Raw genomic sequence first — 19,798 nt, 5'->3', positions numbered from 1 at the left:
TAACCAGGGGCTCGAACCGTATTGTTTTTTCGTCTCAGTTTTCATTTCGGTTCAAGTAAAAAAATATATATCGGTTCGGTTCCGGTTTTCGTTCCGAAAAAAAAAACAGTTTTTCCTGTTTTCGGTTAGCTCCGAGTGATTAATTTTTCAATGTTTTTATATTAAAAAAAATATTTTCTACCATAATTTAGAACATTTAATGGTACTTATATGATAGCCCGCAGCCACGCTCCAAAACCAATAGTTATGATGCACCATATGACAGTAACCATATATTTTTTAATACTACGACAACTGAACGATAACTGAAGTCGGGAATAAGATCAAATTAACGCGCGTGCTTGAACATGCACCGGACCGAAAAACCGATATTTTTTTTCGGTTCGGTTCCGATTTTCATTCCGACAATAATAACGGTTTTCCGGTATTCGGTTTAGTTTCGGTTGGAAACCCTGGACATAACATAGAAAACAATACGTATGTATATATTTTTAACTATTGATATTGATAAGAAAATAATAAATATAATTATTATATGAAACAATAACCATCTAAACTCATTATATGTATCAGTGATATCAGTGTATTTAATTAATATCGATATTTTTTTCTTTTGTGGTGCTACGGTGAAGGGTGAAACTAAGTAATTTCAATCAAACACCTCACTCAACTCGATCTTCCGACATCCTTTGTAAGTCACTTACCCCTATCACTTGCTGATAAATAATACAACTACGTTTGGTATTAGGTACTTCCTAAAAGTATTTGTGTATATTTGAATGTGAGTGGTTAAGTTCATTGAATCGGAGATAATGATGTTATCCCGTTAAAAATAACACAATCCGCAAACTTTCCCTCTTGATTATTCAAGCTGCAAAGGTCATTCAGTTGAGAGATATAAAGCAAGATAAATACATTTAAAAGATGTTGATCCGACGAATCGAGAAAACGGCATAGAAAATTCTTGACAAATAAAAAGTCAAATAGAATTTCCCAAAAACCCACAATCATTAAATTCACTCGTAACATAATTTAACGTGACATACTCGTATTTTGGAAACCTATTTAATTTTTAGTTTATATATGACTACTGGAAATTAGATTTTATCCGTTAATAATTACCACGATGGCCGAGCGGATAGCGTATTAGACTACAATGTCGTGATTACCGCGTTCGAACCCCGGGTCTGGCAAAAACACTTCAATATGTGTTTGGACCCAGAGTATGGACCTAATAGAATGAGTACGTGGCTAACGTCTATTTTTCGTAAAAACAAAATATCTGTTAATACAGCTTTCACACTGTTCGTCTGATATTTTTAGTATCAGAGATGGTTTAAAAATAAACAATATTAAAAGAAGAAAGATTAATATAATTTAATATTTAAAAAAAGCTAATTCAATTGTTGAAATGAATCAATTGTTCTCCCACTGTTTCATACTATATGTATTATCAGACATCGGCGATGATTTGCACTCAAACCAGTCTCTTTCAGCCAGGATATTATTTTTCCGTCAGAACGTCTTAGTTTAGGAATCCAGCCGAGTAACAGTGCATAATATGAAGATATAATATAGGTATCCGTTTTAGATTCCCAATAAAAGTCTTCATTGCTGTTGGTAGTGTTCTTAGGGGTGGATCAGTATACTAATTCCTATCCTTCTTGACCACACTGCAGTTCCAGCGCCAGAGTTGCATAGCCAATACATTTCCGACTCCATATCGGATTTTATTTAGTTTAGTTAACTCTTATAAAATGTTTGCCGTTTGAATTCTTCAATAATACCTACGTGTGATAATTTTTAATACACAGTTTGGATTGTGATTTGTAAAATGTATTAATGAATGATTATTTGATTTATTTTAGTATGTAATACAGTTAAATTGCTAAGAATAATTTCTCACACTGTGATAAAACCGTAAATCTTTTGAAAAATATGCGTACTTAATACTTTATTTTATTTAAGCATAAAACAATTATTGTAAGACAAATGGTTAATGACATATTACCCAAAAACCGTTTTCTGCTGTCATTTTTCCAAGATGGCGGTTTTGTGTAAGAATACCATAGAGGCAACCGGCACAATCAGTTTAAAAATCTTTGTCACCTGACATTTACAGGTCTGGTTAGACTATTAAGAGCAAATAAATTAATACACCTAAGAATATTTGGATTACACATATTATCCCTTACATTATTAGAAAACTGTTTTCAAAAAGAAAATGACCTCCGAGATTTAAGAAGTTAAAGAAAAACACACTTGAAGATATTTAATGAGAAATAAAATTTGTATTTGAAATAATGTCAAAAGAAAATATTATGGTTAAAAATATATGAAGAATACTAACACGGATATTATAATATATTATTATATTATATACTTATAAACCGTACATAATATTAGAAAAACTCTTAAAATCCTGCCTAAATGCCGGTTCGGATTAACAACTTCACTTTCAAAAATTCACAACAACTTCATTTATAATGGCTATATTAGAAGAATTGGAGGAAGAAATTCTACGACAATTAATGAACTTGACTGAAGATAACGGGTTGTTTAGTATTTAGTGAGCGGTGGTGGGGGTCACTACTTGACTGAAAAATCAGAACAAAATTGATTGACTCGACTAAATGATTTTACTAAATTACCTGACTAAATCTCGATCTTCAATGTGATTTATATTAGATAATATTTGTTGAAATCCGATGGAGGTAGATTCGGACATAAGAATGTTTATGAGGTGTTTTTGAATGACGAGTGTTCAATAAAAACGTTACAGTCTGGAATCTTGTGAATTATTTGTTGAATATAAAAAAATAATAATAAACATATTTGCACGCTGTAAGTTGTCATAAGTATCGTCATTTATTTTCGAAATAACTTTGAAAACGGTTAAGTTACACATAATTACAATTACAATGGGAGTTTTAAATGTGTTTTAAGCTATATAGGCAAATGTGTTGCCATTGTTTTAACCACACCTCACACAATTACTTAAAATACAAGCACCCCTTTTCCTTCTGAAACTACAATAAAGGAGTTACCTCACTAAATTTCCATTTAATTAATTAGGCACTGTGATTAAATTTATGAAATGCGGCATAATTAGTTACCAGAGATATAATTTATATTATTTATAGCTACTTTTATGTTATTTACGTTAGCACGAAATAAATTGAATTATGTAATAAAAAATAAATATATAATTCAAAAGATATTTTTTTATTGTATATTGGTAAATATTTTAAAACGCGCTCACTCTCTTCCATCCCCCCTATATATTTTAATCTTTTTAGAATAATCTCATGGCTAAAAATCGTGATAGAATGTTTTGGCGATCTGTGAAAATTATTGTGTATTTTTGTACTTCATTTTTCTTTGGAATACTATGGTTTTGTCAATTTATAGATAATTATTGGTCATACATAGATTTAAAACACTTGTTTGAGAAAATATATTATAACCAATAGAAAAAATCTTTTTTTGAAAGAGTAAGACACCCCACCCCGCAGGAGTCGAACTCTTAAAACTCTCTGAAGCGCTTTCCAAATTGAGCTACTGTTGGTAATCGGCTTTTGTATTTTACTGGGTGTATTTTTCTATTGGTTATAGTATATTTTCTCAGAAGTGTTTTTAAAATGATGTATATTCAATAATTATACTGTTACATTCTTTAATCTTGTGAATATTCATTGAACAAGTTAATTATAGATAATTATTATTCAGAGCAAATGAAACGTTGAGAGGATGCATCGAATGTTTTTAATAAATCATTTTTTTAATAAAAAATAAAAAAACTGACGATCTCAATTCGGATGGTATATATATATTTTGAAAATGAACTAAAAAAGCTCATGTGTTTGATGTATTTGATTTTAAACGATTTTTTGAAGAGTTAATCTGATTTCCGCTAATTATATCTCGTATTTTGTTTGAAAAAAAAATGCAATTTTCTGTGTTCGGAATTTTTATCTGCAGATTTTTTAGTGTTGAGTTTTTGTGTAGGAAATTTTCATGTGCGGAATAATTACCATAACATAGTGTACATACTGTGAGTGCGAATAAAATTTGAAAGGATACGCTGTTAATCATTTTTGTCTATAATATTTTATTTTATATATTGTATGACGCAAATAAAGCCAAAACGAGTACTCTGTAACAAATACGCTCGATAATAGTTGATCATCTGATTTTTTTACGAGCATCTGTCAGTCTAGATTTATTATAATCTTGGTCTGTATTATATGTAAAATAGTACGTAGTAGAAAAAGATTAGAGACACACTGAACGGATACGCGTGTGTAATCTATATTTTATAAAGAGATACTAGCATGTTAAAATTTTTGGAATCACTGCTCTAACTAAAGATACCATTAATGATGATTAAACAACAATAAAAATATTCACTATTATGAAATGAAGACTCACACTGTTTTATTTGATTGTAAAATGTCAAAATAATTAAATTAAATGCGAGCGTTGAAAGTCTATGTAAATTATTTTCAATAATAAATGAATAGAATATTTTTTTATGAAAATTATAAATATAAAAAACCTGTGGATGATGAAATAAATTAATAAAATATTCACTATTATGAAATAAGTCCCACACTGCTATCCTTTGCCTTATTCGTTTGAAAAATATTTTTTAATTAAATTTATTGTCAGCCTTGAAAGTTGATGGAAAATATTTTTATAAAAATAATTAACAGAAAATTGTAAATAAAATAAAATATTTACTATTGTGAAATGAACCCCACACTTAGGTATTCTGCTTTCTTTGTTTTGAATAGATGTATTAAAGGAAATATTATTTTATAATTAAATTTATCGTTAGCCTTGAAAGTCTATGGAAAACATTTAAATATTTTTTATTCCAATTCTAAATAAATAGAATCTTAAATAATAATATATTTGTGTAGATTTATGCGTACATATTGTTTTTGACTGGTATTTTTATATATTTCGATGACGTATATTTGAATTTGCTTATTATCATGGAAATATATGTGAGGGCATAAAACATGTTTAGATTGATTCGCATTTATAAGCCGAAATCTTACTTTTCTATCTGAATAAGTAAGCTTTGATCTTGGAAAAATGTTGATCATAAAAAACATACAAATTCAAAAAGTATTTTTTATCATGGAAATCTTAAAAAAGCAATATTTTTGGTGGATGAATAGAAAATATTCGTGAATTTTGTGAAGATCATTTAATAAATGGCATCTATATTTAATACTATATTATTATTTAAAAACTACCCCATAATATTTTGATACATATTGTAACAAATGAAAACAACCTCAAATTAATATGTCATTGTACAAAATACTATACCTAAAGTTATTCAGATATTTGAAATAACTTTTTTATTAATATTTTTTAATTGGTTACATAATCGCCATCATTTCATTCAATAATAATTACAAGATAAAAAGAACTTTTTATATACAACGTTTTTAAATTTTCTGTTGAATTATTATGCTCAATATGCTCAAACTTGTACTTGGTATGAAGTAAATAAAAAACCAACAAACAAACAAATATAGAATACTGAAATGCCATTTTGTTTTCCATAGTAACGCACGTATATATTAATAATTTAGTTGCTACGACCACCCACTTAGCAGCCAATAATAGTGGATTATATTACGGATTTCTTCCAAAATAACTTATCATACAAAACAGAATTAACTGAAAATGAATTCAATTCTACTTAAAGATGGCTAAAAGTATTAAAAGAAAGCATTGGCATCGTATTCTGATATATTCTAATAGTTTAAAATGTCTAGCTAGTCGGGAAGTTAGTTAAAATCGATTGAAAGATTTGTACTGGACAAACAACCACAGGACAAACAAGAATACGAGCTAATAAAAAGGTTGTAAAAATGTGCTAGTTGTAACGAAAAATGATTCCAGGTAAACTTGAACATTACTGACATTTCGAAATCTTTTATTTTTGAGGGAAGGTTCCATATCTATAAAAATAATATTTTGATGTCATAACTTTAAGTGAATAATGTGATGAATGCGGTAAAATTGCTCTTAGTAAAGCTATTTTATTTTTTCTGGTTACTTTTGCTGCATGGGGTTTTGTATTGTCATTCTGCAGTTTTCTTGTTAATTTGTCTATATACTCCGATTTCATGAAGGTATCTTTGTACTGTCCACCAAGTAGCAGAGTGTGTTAATGGTATCTTTTAAATTTAGACCACAAGAAATTCACTTTGTTTACTAATAAACCGATGAGTAATAATCATCACAAGAATTTTTTTAAGGCAACGTTGATACTCGAAAACATCACAATTTTATTGTAACTATGGTAGATGATATAACGATTGATATCGACATCATTTATATCATTCAATTGTCTAATAATTTATCTTTCACAATAAGGGTTATGTGATATAAAATATTAGTACTTACACATAATATGTACATTTTTGGTAAGAATTCATTTCAAATCTGCTTTTAGATGAATTAGATAAAAATACAACTTCTTCTGTGAATCTTTATGTGAGTATTATCATTATATGAGTAGGTGATCAGTGTGAAAGCCTGTAAAAGTAAGCATTTCTGCTAGTAAGTTTTACTATCGGGATACAACTGGTTCGTGATAAGAAGAGCCTTAGGTATTTCATATCAAGGCATTCGATAGTTTATTGACTGGTATGGCGTCACAAAATTACACAAGGCAGAAATTTTAATGATAATGCTATTATTTATTTGTTTATATATTATGTTTAAAGAAAACACGTGTACATGATTATTGAATTTAAAAAGGATTATAATCAAGCAAGTTAACAAATATATGTATTAAACACTACCCTCAGAAGAGAGAAGACAAAAATAACAGAAATAGTATTTAATAATAAAATGAAATTTTAAAAACAAAGTAGGCACACAGCACATCACTGAACATTTCTGTCTCTGGGGAATATATTGATAAGTCTCCTATAGTGATACAAATTTATCCATTACCACATACAATATAAGGGTTTATATATTAATTTAAAATATACCCAATGGAATGTATAACATTTTAGAATATGAATTTAATAAACAAGTATTCCCTTATTGATTAAAATTCCCATTTGAATAAAGCCTGATTTTATTGAACTGGAACATTCTGACGTCATTTTAAAAAGGAATCACGAGCAATAATTTCACGTCATTATAATTAGTTGGTTGAGCGCAACGTTGGTTTAGAATGGATGCGAATGGAAAAATAATATTTATTCAGCAGAATGATTATTCAAAAAAAATGTGAAGCCCCTATGTTGGTTTAAGGTATAAATGAACGATTTTTCTTTTCTTATCGCATATAATAGAACATGATAGGCGTTTGTTCAAATACGATTAAGTGCCTGGATTAAGTGCCAGATTATGTATTTAATTCACGAAAATGTATATTACATCTCTGTATAAAATCATTTAAATTTCAATAGATGAAACCGAGATATACGAAAAATAAAAACCTGAACATTTTTTTAAATTTAGCAGCATGTTGATATTATTATAATAATATACAGAAATCATATTATTCTTCTTCTGGTATTAGTTTAGCTCAAGTCGTGTCTTAGCCTTCTTCAATGATTTTCTGCAATCGATGTGATTATTTGTGACCTCTTTTCAGTCATTAAAACTGAAATTTCACTCGTTCCTTCCAGCAAATTTAGAGTTTCTGGACGTTTGTAGCAACAACCAAGTTTTACGATGCATACTTTTTACACCAGTCCCGTGCAGTTTCATTTAGAGACAAAGAAGTGAGACACCAAAATCAAATACTAAAATTGAAACACGAGTAGACAAAGTGAGTGAGTCAACCGGTATATATTTAATCGATTTGAGAAAATTCAAATCAAATCAATCTATTTGTTTATTTTGTATACATATTTGTAAACTTTTTATTTATGTATTTCACGCAAACGACGTTACAGGCCATCGTTCGGTTTTATTTATTTTTTAAAAATAGATTTAAATAGTTTAACACAATGTTAAAATTCTAAAATAACTGAGTTTCCCTGTATCTTATAATTATTGTCAGCATGTATTTTTAGCCTATAATTCAATAAATAATACGATAAGAATTTATTATTTATTTCAATAAGTTTTTTACATAATAGTATAATTTTGCAATTCAGTTAGGTATAATCAAAGAATCCCAAGACTTAAAACGCCATCTGAATTTAAAATCTTTCCCGAAATATCATATTTAATAAGTATGATAAAAGACTATAAATCAGTCGAAATCTACATTGTCAGAATATAATATATCTGAAATGAACGGAGAAGTCATAAACCCAAATCTGGGAGTAAATTACAAGAATTCAGTTAATGCTAGCCTTGGTCGAGCCTATTTCGTGTGTAAACCGAAGCACGTTGTGTAAATCTCCAAACTTAATTATCCTTTCTGAGTTTTAACCCACCGCCATAATTGAAGAAAAGGCACAAGAGAGATGTAGAGAAAACCAAGCAGAAGTAGTCTGGTGTGGGTTAACTGAATTACGCTAGTTGTCATTAAATTCAACGACATAGGCTACTAATATATGCCGAGGAGATCAAAGATTTTTCTTCACGTAAAAATCTAATTAGTTTATAATATTGCAAAAGTAATTTATTTAACTACTCGTATTACATTGTTGAATTATTTATAATAACCTTTTTTATATACTTGATTAGGACTAGAACTAGTCCTAAGGATGCTGCAGAATATTTCAATAATTTATTAATAATTTAAGCTATTGCATTAATTGAAGCTAGTTAAAATATTCATCAGTTAAACAAAACCAAAATAAAGAACAAAGAAAAAAATGTTGTTACTGAGATTTATAAGATTGTGAAAACTTTTATTAGCGTATAATGTAAAGAGCTTTACTAAATCATGGATAAATTACAAAATTTATATAACATTATTAATTTATTATAGGCAGATATGCTTACGTCTGATGTTATGTCATATAAATTAAAAATTCAGGAGGTATTAATAAAATAGTAGCACAAATATAATATATATATATATACATATTTTAAAGGACAATGGCATGGTATTGCATAATGTCTACCATCTCGTATGAAGAAATTATACAAGTTAAAGGATTAAACATTGAAGTTAATGGCCACACCAAACCAAGCCACTCCACCCCGAATTATACCCGGCCTTAATCAAGCGTATCACGGTACACTACAAAACATCATTTTTTAATGACTGGAAGTGGTCTCAAGTGCAGTTCCCCAAGGTTAAGTTCGCCACGCACTCAAGTTTACTTTGACTGATTTTACTGTGATTCATTATAAAAAGTGCTCATACGAGAAGGGAACACGTATAAGTAAAATTAAAAAAACTGTAATAAGTAACAAAACTGCCGATAAATATAAGTGGCAACCGAGTTTGACAGTCAGAGTTCGTACACATTTTAGGACATTAAGAGGATGTGGTTTGCATTGCAAAAGATTGGAAAGTATCAGAGTTGGATAATTGGATCATCTATAAGAATTTATCAGACTAGTAATATAATAATATATATCTTTCAATAAATGAATATAAAGACAAAACGAGTCAAATCTAGTTTAGTACGCTGATAAAAATTCTGATGTAATAAGAATGCTTTGAACTGAAAAAAATTGATAACCCCTTTACGAGATGTATTCTTAATTTTTATTATTTAATTTATTATTTTTGTGTATCAATTTAGTATTACCAATTTCAAAAAATCAGGTTATATCTATTATTTTAAGTACTAACTAACACATGATTTAGTTGGAATAATTCCGAAATCATATGTATTTCAAAAACTAATCGCAACAATAAAATCATTAGCAATATATAAAGTATAAGCATAGAAAAATATGTTAAAAACTTTAAAATCACTCAGTAAACTTTGCCGTCATATTTAATACTCAAAAGTTTTTTTTATGCGATGGTTGGTTTTTGAATTACACACTCCGCTTGATTTATTTCTATACCGCTTATATTTATTATTTAAAAAAAGTACCATTTATGTTCTTCGGACGAATGAAAGAGGCTATGCTTTTTTTATTTATCCGATGAAAGACTATCTCGAAAGACTCCGTGTAGTAGAATGTAGATCATAATCCTTAGCAATTAAGCCCCGTCTCCTTTTCAGATGGATTACTAAGTCGTCTTATACGTTGTTCGACAAGGCATGATTTTCTTTAGTAATTTGGACGTAGCAGAATTTTACGAGCTTTCACAATCTAATTAATTATTTACGATAATTATGTAGATATAAATGAAATACCTACATATGTTACTATTTTATTTATATTACTTAATTAAGTACGAAATAATAATTTTCAAAGCTTACACCGGTATAAAAATAGGTTCAACTGTATTAATTAATAAATATGTATCTGAAAACATTAAAAAGATTTTTTTTTATTCAAAGATAAACTTACAATTGTAAAAAAATATAATAAAACGTTGATATGTGATTGAAATACTGACTAACCATTATATTTTAAATATCTTTACAGTCAGACCTCATATTATCATAGTTTAGGTGGACGTTGTTTTATAAATTCTTAAAGTAGGGTCTGCTTAACTCATCCGGTGTACTTCCTTGTACCTATCTAATTTATCTACTCATCTATCTCTTTTTTTATGTAATACTGTTATATTTATATATCTTTGTTTCTAAATGTCATGTTGTGAACGTCTTAAACTTATAGTTTGTAATGTCCACAATATGTTAAAAAATAAATAAATTGAAAAAAAATTGAAAAATAGATTTTTGGGTTGTAATTGTTTGAGGCCCATTGTATGGGGTATTCTCAAGAAAGAAGTCATTTTCTGAGACTGGTGTCTATAACGAGTCCGATACGTCAAGCAAAGGTGAAGAAAGACGATGTGGTGACAAAAAGAGTGTTACAAATTAAATAAACGGTTTTCTTATTGATATAATAGCATTTTATTTTGTTATTTTGACAACATGTGATTTTATGTAGTAATGCGGTTGGCAACAGCATCTTTTATTTTATAATTTGTACAGTATTTCACATTACATCATTATCAATTAGAATGAAGAAAACTGCACCTTCATCACTTTAGAAGGGTTTTCATTATACTAACAATCTATAGTTGGTGTTATGTCGGGGATGCTAAGGGTTTCAGCATGAATAATTCGTGTACCTTGTAGGAAGTTTATTTGCTTATGTCATTATAATGCACTATATTTCTTAATCGTATACATAAACAATTAAAACGGTGCATGTGCCTACGATACAAAAAAATATACCATAAAATAGTATTTGGTATTTTAAGCGTCTTCATTTCAAAATTCAGTAATTTTCATCTTATAATATCCATGGTTATATACCTATTAAATGATCAATTATTATATAATTAATATTATTATTATTATATTAGTAGCATATAATATAGTCAGTATAATTTCTATTGGAGTTTGCAATTGAATTAGGAATAATTTTGCGATATATATTTGTCAAGATTCCTATATACTCATTTAAAGGGCCCAACGAATAAAAAAGGAGCCACAAATAATTGTGTTTAATGGTCAAATACCAAAATAATATACTTTTTACTATACCATGATCGTGCTTATTAAACAACAATTAAAATATTGTGTGTAATTGAGACATTGTATTAATTGAGTTAGCATTTACTTGGTAGAATTCCATTTCTTGTGAGACATTGTAGTTGATTTAAAATGTTAATAAATCGATCATACTTGTTAAGTTTATTATCTTAGTTTCCTAAAAAAGTCACATGATTGTCACAACTTCACAATGTCACAACAGCACCTAATTATGAGCGTAATCAATATTTAGTATGTAACGAGAAAACTGAACTCGAGCAATTTTGTTTCAGGAAAGCGGGCGAACGAAACATCATCCGGTGTCAGTTGACAGGGAGTCTTGTGGTGCGAGTTTAGAAAGCCGCGCTGTGTGCTAAAGTGTTCAAAGAATATTATACTTCGCAAAGTGCTGGCGCCAAACACTCCCTGCGGCATTGTTAAGAAGGCTTCTGAGGAAGGATGTACCTCTAAAAAACCAGGGTAAGTCGATTTGCATGTAACCCAAATTGCGTTTCACTACGACAATTTGTTACAGTCGTGTTGACATCTTTGTAATTTTTGCGATCGGCTAAATATATATTTATACATAATAACTTTATATACAGGGTGCGTGATCAGGCAAGTAAGATGTCATTGTTAAATTAAAATGTATTTATACATAATATAATATATCGTTTAATATTTTTAACATCGATGTAAATAATACGGATTTTCATGCGTGTAATAATAGCTAATGAAGTTTACTGACGTGTTTACGATTTTCATGCGTAATAATAATTAATGAAGTTTACTTACTGACGTGTTTACGTATACATCATTTTTACAATACGAAGTCTATTCACATCTAAATTATAAATAATAACACTTTGTTATAGTGTCTAATATATTATCAGTTTTATGTTGACTTACGTTGACTATATAGTGAAACACTTTAAGAAAGTGTAAATTTATAATATCGTCACTGTTCTGGCAGAAGACACTAATTCGAAAAAATGACATATTGAGTTAGTTATACCAAAATGTTCCTTATTTCAAACTTTACCGTCTGGAAACCATCTTAATAAATAAACAGTCTTTATTTTAAAGTCATCCTTTTTACGATTACTTAATAAACTCACATGAAAGATCATTTCAAACATTTTAACAACTTCAAGGTCAAATTACTCAAAACTAGTATTCTCCAGTTAGTGTGTTCTGCCAGAACAGAGACGATATGTTGTTGTGATTAGCTTACAAATAATAGAGCTATTACTTTTTTTTTAACATGTTATTCAGTTTCAAAATTAAAGTAAGATTGGCTATGATATATACCAATAATGCAATAAATTAATGTTATTGGTGCAAAATAAACATTACTACATCCATTAATTGAATCACCGTTTACGTGGTAGAACTCCACTATAATGGATTATACGATAATTGAGTCGTTTATAGGATAATTGATATTATGAACTTATTTTCGTGACGTTCTGAAGACAACTTCATAGCCCGAAACAACTGTCAAAATAAATATTTCAATTATTGTAGAGTTAATAAAAAAAAACTTTATTAGTATTACTGTATCTACCGGATTACCATTCAAGGAATATTTTTTTTTAAAAGTGTGATCATTTTTTTGACGAATAAATTGATGGCCCAGTATTGAACGGTAACAAGTCAAATATTCGATATTTCGCGATATTGGTATAAAATATTCGTAAAAATGAGCTCTTGACAGTTTTGTATAGAAACAATTCGAAAAAAATAATTTACATACCTTGAGAGTCAAAAAACCCATATTAAATATTACAAACTTTCAAACAAACCAGTTTTGTACAGATCCATTTCGAATTGTTTCCATTTACCATATGTTTCAATTTTGAATAGACATATTCTGACATATTTCTCTTTAAAATTTCTCAAATCTTGTGTGTTGTAAAATATTCAAATAATAAAACATGACTACATTTTTTGAGTTGTTACTGTTCAACACTAGGCGATCGAAATAGCCCATTGATATATATTAATATTTTATTAATTACCTATAACAAATAATGTAAAAAAATGTAATTAAATTTCTCTAACGTATTCAGTTGGTAGTGTATGTAATATATATTTTAGGTTTTCTATTGGTATACAGAATGAGTCATTTATTTCATAATTATCTCTCATTTGAGAATATAAAATATGTATGAATATTTTGAATGCAAACAAACAGGAACCTATATTGTGTTACGTAATAATACGGCATTATGTAAATATTCCATATCACGATAAAGGCGTATAGTGAAAGGATGCATACATTATATTATGCGTATACATAGTCATGTATAGATCAAGAGAAAAAAATACTTTTGTCAAATCACCCTTAGAGTTCACACGAGTATCGAATTTAGAACAATAGTATTTATACATGTCAGCATAAATATTATTCATTTTCAAATTGTTCGAATTTTGAATAATTTGATTGTACGTAAAAAGATCTAGACATAATTTAGACATTATGTCTAAACAGTCGCCACGCCAAAAGAAAAAATGTTTCATAGGATGTATGACATATCCAAGATACAAGAGCAAAAAAACTTTTTGTCTACCAAGTGCGATACTCCATTATACGAGGGTAGCCGTTTATATTTCAGGAATAACAAACAAAAACGAATTTTTTTACAATAAAAACAGTTTTATTGTTTTTCAAAATATTTTCCACGACAATTTAAACACTTTTCCATGCGTTTGAACCAATCTGGAAAGCATTTTTGCCACTTTGTAGAAGGTAGCTCCAAAACATGGTTTTTGAATGCATGGGGGTTGATCCTCTTCTGGTGTAGAAAATCGTTGACCACGCAATTTATCTTTGGCTGTCGGGAATAAAAAAAATCATTTGGTGCCAACTCGGGTCTGTACGGTGGATGACCCATCAATTTAATGTTTTGAATGCTCAAATAGGCGCTTGTTTGAGCCGATGTGTGAGAGCTCGCATTGTCTTGATAAAGGATGATTTGACGCCGACAGTTGCTTTTCTTCATTTCACCAAAAACTTCTGGAAAACAAATGGTTGTGTTTCGTTCAAAATTGACTGTTCTATGATTCTCTAAAGATACAGTTGCGACATGGCCCGTTTTTCTGAATTAACAAGCGACCATTTGCTTCGAAGTGCTTCGAGCGCGAGAAACTTTTGTTGGTTTAAACTCATTTTGGAAGACAGTCGCGCACGTCAGTTTACGCACAGCATCGATATTTCCTAGAGAAACAACTGATTTTGGACGACCTTTACGCAGCTCGTCTGTGAGTGAAGGACAGCCACGATAAAATTCGCTAAATCAGCGATATACCGTAGTTTTTAATGGTGTTTTATCTCCACATAAAGCATTAAGTTCAACGATGCACTGTGTCTGTGTTAATCTACGTTGAAAGTTGTTAAAAATAATCGCAAGATTTTTTTTTTTAAATAAATTTGATGAGATAAATTTTTCAAATGAATTTAAAAAAAACAAAAAGCGTCCGTTTGTTAAAACGTTCTGAGTACTTTTGCCGTTAAAAATGTCAAACTTTAAAATACAGAAGTAAAATTGCACCTAGCAACACCAGTGTTGCAAATTCCCGAAATATAAACGGCAACCTATGTATTATGTATACATATATTATTTAATGAAAAAAGTTTAAAAAGTCAATTGAAAAGTGACATTTTAACTGATTGTATATTAATAGATAAATTCAATTTATTGTGATTTGGTTGACAATCAAATGGAAAAATACACATATTTATATTACCTAGACAAAAAAAAAATATTAATATCAAAAGCAGCTATTTTATAGAATTAAAATTTAAATTAAAGTTGGTAATTGTTATATGTTTTATAACGTTTTATTTAAATTATTTTTCTACGTCTCGGGCTTCGCCTTTTGGGATCTTCAAATACTATTGACACTCAACAATGCCAAATGTAAAACTGACGCAAAATATACAATATAGTATCTTACTTTATAATATGACGTAGATATTTAATAAAAACATTACACTATTGTGAAAATACATTATTACTACCCAAGTAAAGAATTCCCATGCATTGAAAATTTTGTACGGGAAAATACTTACGATTATAAGTTTTATTAAACTTATAAGAATAAATAAGCATTCTTGTTATTACAGATAAATGCAGAATCTCCTTTATCATTTATCTACGTTATTTAATATTTCCCAAATTGATCAATGTTTTTGCACTCAAGCTGTCAATTAGATATTACTTAATTTCAACTTAAATTAAAACTACCTGTTAAAGTTTGAGGTCATTTGATACCACAACTGAAATAAAATAAACATATTTGTGGTACGAGTGTCTCATTCTTTTCATATAGTGTACACATAATATTATGAGAAAAATTTTCGATTACAGAACACTATTATTTAGATGTTGATTTATTTGAGGTATATACCTATTACTTAATTTTATGTATTATTTGGCTGTAATTTTATATGAAATTTACTATATTGAAACATCATGCTAAGTCACCGATTCTGTGATACTCGTGTATAAGAATTCGGCCACCGTGCGAACGGGTAGTTGTGATTCACGCCGCTCTCGTGTCAGATAAGCATTTCCCGCCATAAAGTACCGGAAACAGTCGACACAATCAAAAGACTTTACTAGTGACGTATTTTTATACATCTCGTAAAATGAAACTTAGGCTAATAATAACAGAAACGCGTATAGCCCCGTTGCGTAGAAGCTTTTGATCGAGGTCAGCGTAAAATCGATAAAGCTCGCTTCCAAACAAACACAAAAAAGCTTTTTTCGCGGCTCAAAAATGACAACTTGTTTAAAACTTTTGGAATAATATAAGGTTGGCCGTAGGCCTAAGTAAATATTGTACAAGTATAATATGAAATGATGAACGGATGTCAATTTCTATTACTTACGTGAAAAATTGTTTTGTTTTTATTTTTATTCTTCTTAAAAAACAGTAAGCACCTATTCAATGTATTAATTTATACAGAATGTTGTTTAAATAATAAAATATGCCTAAACATGCAAGAGTGGAACAGATTTTTTTCGATTTGTTCTTATTCATTTGATCAAATTAATTGTTGAATAAAAAAACCAATTTTTTCGGTTAAAATCAGAAGTATGTGTTTTTTATTGAACTGGAATTCAAACCTCACTCAAAACGTAAAATTCGGTTACTTATATTTAATTTCGGAACTAACTTTTTTGTAACAGTAGCATTGTCAATTGAAATTATTATTTTTAATGTGGTGTTTTAGGAGGGTGGCAAATATTTTTTACATATTTTATTAACACAATCATCATCATCAGGGGCGTGACAACCCGGTGTGGGTCCTGGCCTCCTCCAACAGCTTCCTCCACCTCTCCCTATCCAGTGTGGCCGCTTTCCAATTCGGTACCCCCAGAATACGGCAGTCACTGGTAGCTCCATCCAACCAGCGATTCTTTGGCCTCCCTCTTCTTCTACGTCCTATTGGATTGCTGGACATCACTTTCCTTACCGGTTTATTGTCATTCATACGGTGCACATGACCTAGCCATCGCAGTCTCCCAATCTTAATTGATATAACTGCGCTGCAATCTTCGTACAATTACACAATCAATGCAATAGATGTTAATTAATTTGATGGATTAATTAATAAAAACATTCTACTTATATAAATGATAAAGTCATCACTGGATTAGTGTAAGATATTGTATGTCCAGTTTATACTACAGTATATTATAATATAATACACTGTAGTATAAACTACTATATATTATAATATAGTACTTAAAAAATCTCTACTGCATCATAAATTTATGCTGTAAAAATATTGAACACCCAAATACGTATAATATGAGAAGAAAATAATTAATCATCTCGTTTAAATACACAATAATATTTCGTCCATATTTCTCTTTCGAATCTTATAAATACAAAACTGTATATATAGCAACTGTGCATTAACCCGTCGAGATATTATTATAGGAGAAGTTTCGTTAATATTCACTTAAGCAAAACTGTATACAGACGATTATGGTTCCGTATAAAATAATGGTGTATTAATTGTTAAGTTTGCTTAGCTAGTGACGGTGAGTGAAGAGTCGTAAAAGCATTGTCCCGAGCCTACTTTGAAATGCACAGAGGTTCAAGATGCACTTAAATAACTTTATATAACATGGATAGACGAGTTACTTTAAGTACCTACGTACAGAGCATGTGATCTGAGAATAATTGTTTGAAACATGGAATAAGAGATATTCTAGTAAAACGTCATAAGTCTAAAATGTTTTTTTATATTAAATATGTTTGTATAAGACGTGTCATAATATAAATAAATAATGAACTAGAAACAGTTTTCTCATCACAATAAGACGTAACAAGCATTTTATTCTTAACATCGGATTATATTTCATGGGCCCTTGTGTTGATTAAAAAACATAAAGAATATAAAATATTACATATTTGACTAAAGTGATAATAGGTCAATTGCGACAGAGTGTTAAACGAGTAAAAAACGATTAAAAATTTTAAGTTTTGAGTCAATTTACTTAATTTGGGTATTAATTAATGCATTTGTGTTTATTGAATTTTCACCATTTTAGTTATTAATATATCCTCAAGAATATCATATTTATGTATTGAGGTATTATAATGTTTACAATAAGTTAGTCGTCTAAACTGTCAAGACTGTCTATATCGCTCCGAAAGTTAACACAACCAAGAGAGGTGCTGTAAAAAACATAGCACTTTTCGACAGTTCAGACGGTTAACTTATTGTTACAATTAACCGCCTCAATACATAAATATGATAAACTACCTTCGATAGCAGTCGTATGTATAGAATACATGCGCATATTTCCATTATATTATAACGCTTGCCATTACAAATATAGAATATAAAATTTAATGTATGTAGATTAAATTGTATTAAGTAATTAGTTTCTATACCAATGTATCGAATTTTAAATAGTTATTAATTACAAATACATTTATCGAGTATATTATTCTTTTCTATTATTGAAATATTAAATTTATTGTACTTTCAAATAGTTGTCGAGTGTGTACATAGAAGAAAAAAAAGATTTAAAAAAAAAATAAGGCATTTGTTGCAGCAAAATTGGTTTTCATGTTTCTCATTATTTGAAAAAATACATTATCTTATGAGAATAAATGGCGTGTTATTTATAATGCCGTTCGTAATTAAAGTCGATCAGATAAAATTTAACTCAAGTAATTTTATTAATGAAGTTTTATCATTACAATCAAATTTACGGCCGAAAACCCTGAATTATCTAATGTAAAAACACGGAAAATGACTTATAGCTTAAATGATTACCATAAATTAGTATGATATAATATCTGAAATGAACATAAAATTAGCATGAGCAAGAGTTTATTTTTTTATCACCAAATTCTGGTATTGAAACTTTTTCAATCTTTTTGGTTTAGTTTTTATATTATGTTTAATGTAGAAAAAATATTAACCACGAAAAGTAGTCTGCTTATCAATTAAAAAAAATCAATATTTGAAAATTACAATTTAAGTCCATATAAATACATATTGTTTATGGTAAAAATGTCGAGTTGGTGATATTTAAAATTCATACGAGTCAGTTAATCTAATAAACTTTTTTCTTTTTATGTAAAATTTTGTAGACGTTACGACTTTTCATCATACTAAGAAGGATTGTAACCAAAAAAAAGTTATAAATCGAGCAAACGTATTTATATTCTCAAGATTACGGGATTAGCAACTTTTTTTTACATACCATAAAACTTATTCCCATAATAAAAAGTTGCTTTGGATGATATTTTTTTTTTGTTTAAATTTTTTTACTAAAATATTCACAAAAATACATACTTTTTGGTACAAATATTGTAAATAATATATTGTTTAGGCAGAACTCAATATGTTTTTTTCTAATCCAAATTTTGGCAAACTATTAATAAACATATATAATTTTGAAAACACTTTCTGAGAGAATATATTACAAGCAATAGAAAAAATCTTTTTTGAAAAAAAATAAGCCAACCCGACGGGGTTTTTTCAAAAAAGATTTTTTCTATTGGTTATAATATATTCTCTCAGAAAGTGTTTTTCAAAATTATATATGTTCAATAATCAGAATGATATACTCTTAAATCTTGTGAATTATTCGTTGAATAAAAGAAATAGTTAATTATAAACTATTAATAGTTAATTAATAATTAGAAAATGGTAATCTCGGGATTGAAATTAATGTTACAGGATTACAATATCTACC

At 28.7% G+C, this 19,798-nt stretch overlaps 1 protein-coding gene across 1 annotated transcript in view; it reads left to right on the top strand.

The window, feature by feature from the left end:
• LOC147064588 (uncharacterized) overlaps nucleotides 1-19,798 on the top strand; it is a 234,243-nt gene that overhangs the window by 11,794 nt on the left and 202,651 nt on the right. The window contains exon 2 of the mRNA XM_085958286.1: nucleotides 11,858-12,044. The gene's annotated coding sequence lies outside the window, so the exon portion shown is untranslated. The remainder of the gene's footprint in view (nucleotides 1-11,857; nucleotides 12,045-19,798) is intronic.

This window comes from Rhyacophila brunnea, unplaced genomic scaffold, assembly GCF_057557595.1.
Source record: "Rhyacophila brunnea isolate RB1 unplaced genomic scaffold, BYU_Rbru_1.0 scaffold_7, whole genome shotgun sequence".
NCBI classification, from domain to species: domain Eukaryota; kingdom Metazoa; phylum Arthropoda; class Insecta; order Trichoptera; family Rhyacophilidae; genus Rhyacophila; species Rhyacophila brunnea.
This window is presented reverse-complemented; position numbering and strand designations above follow the sequence as displayed.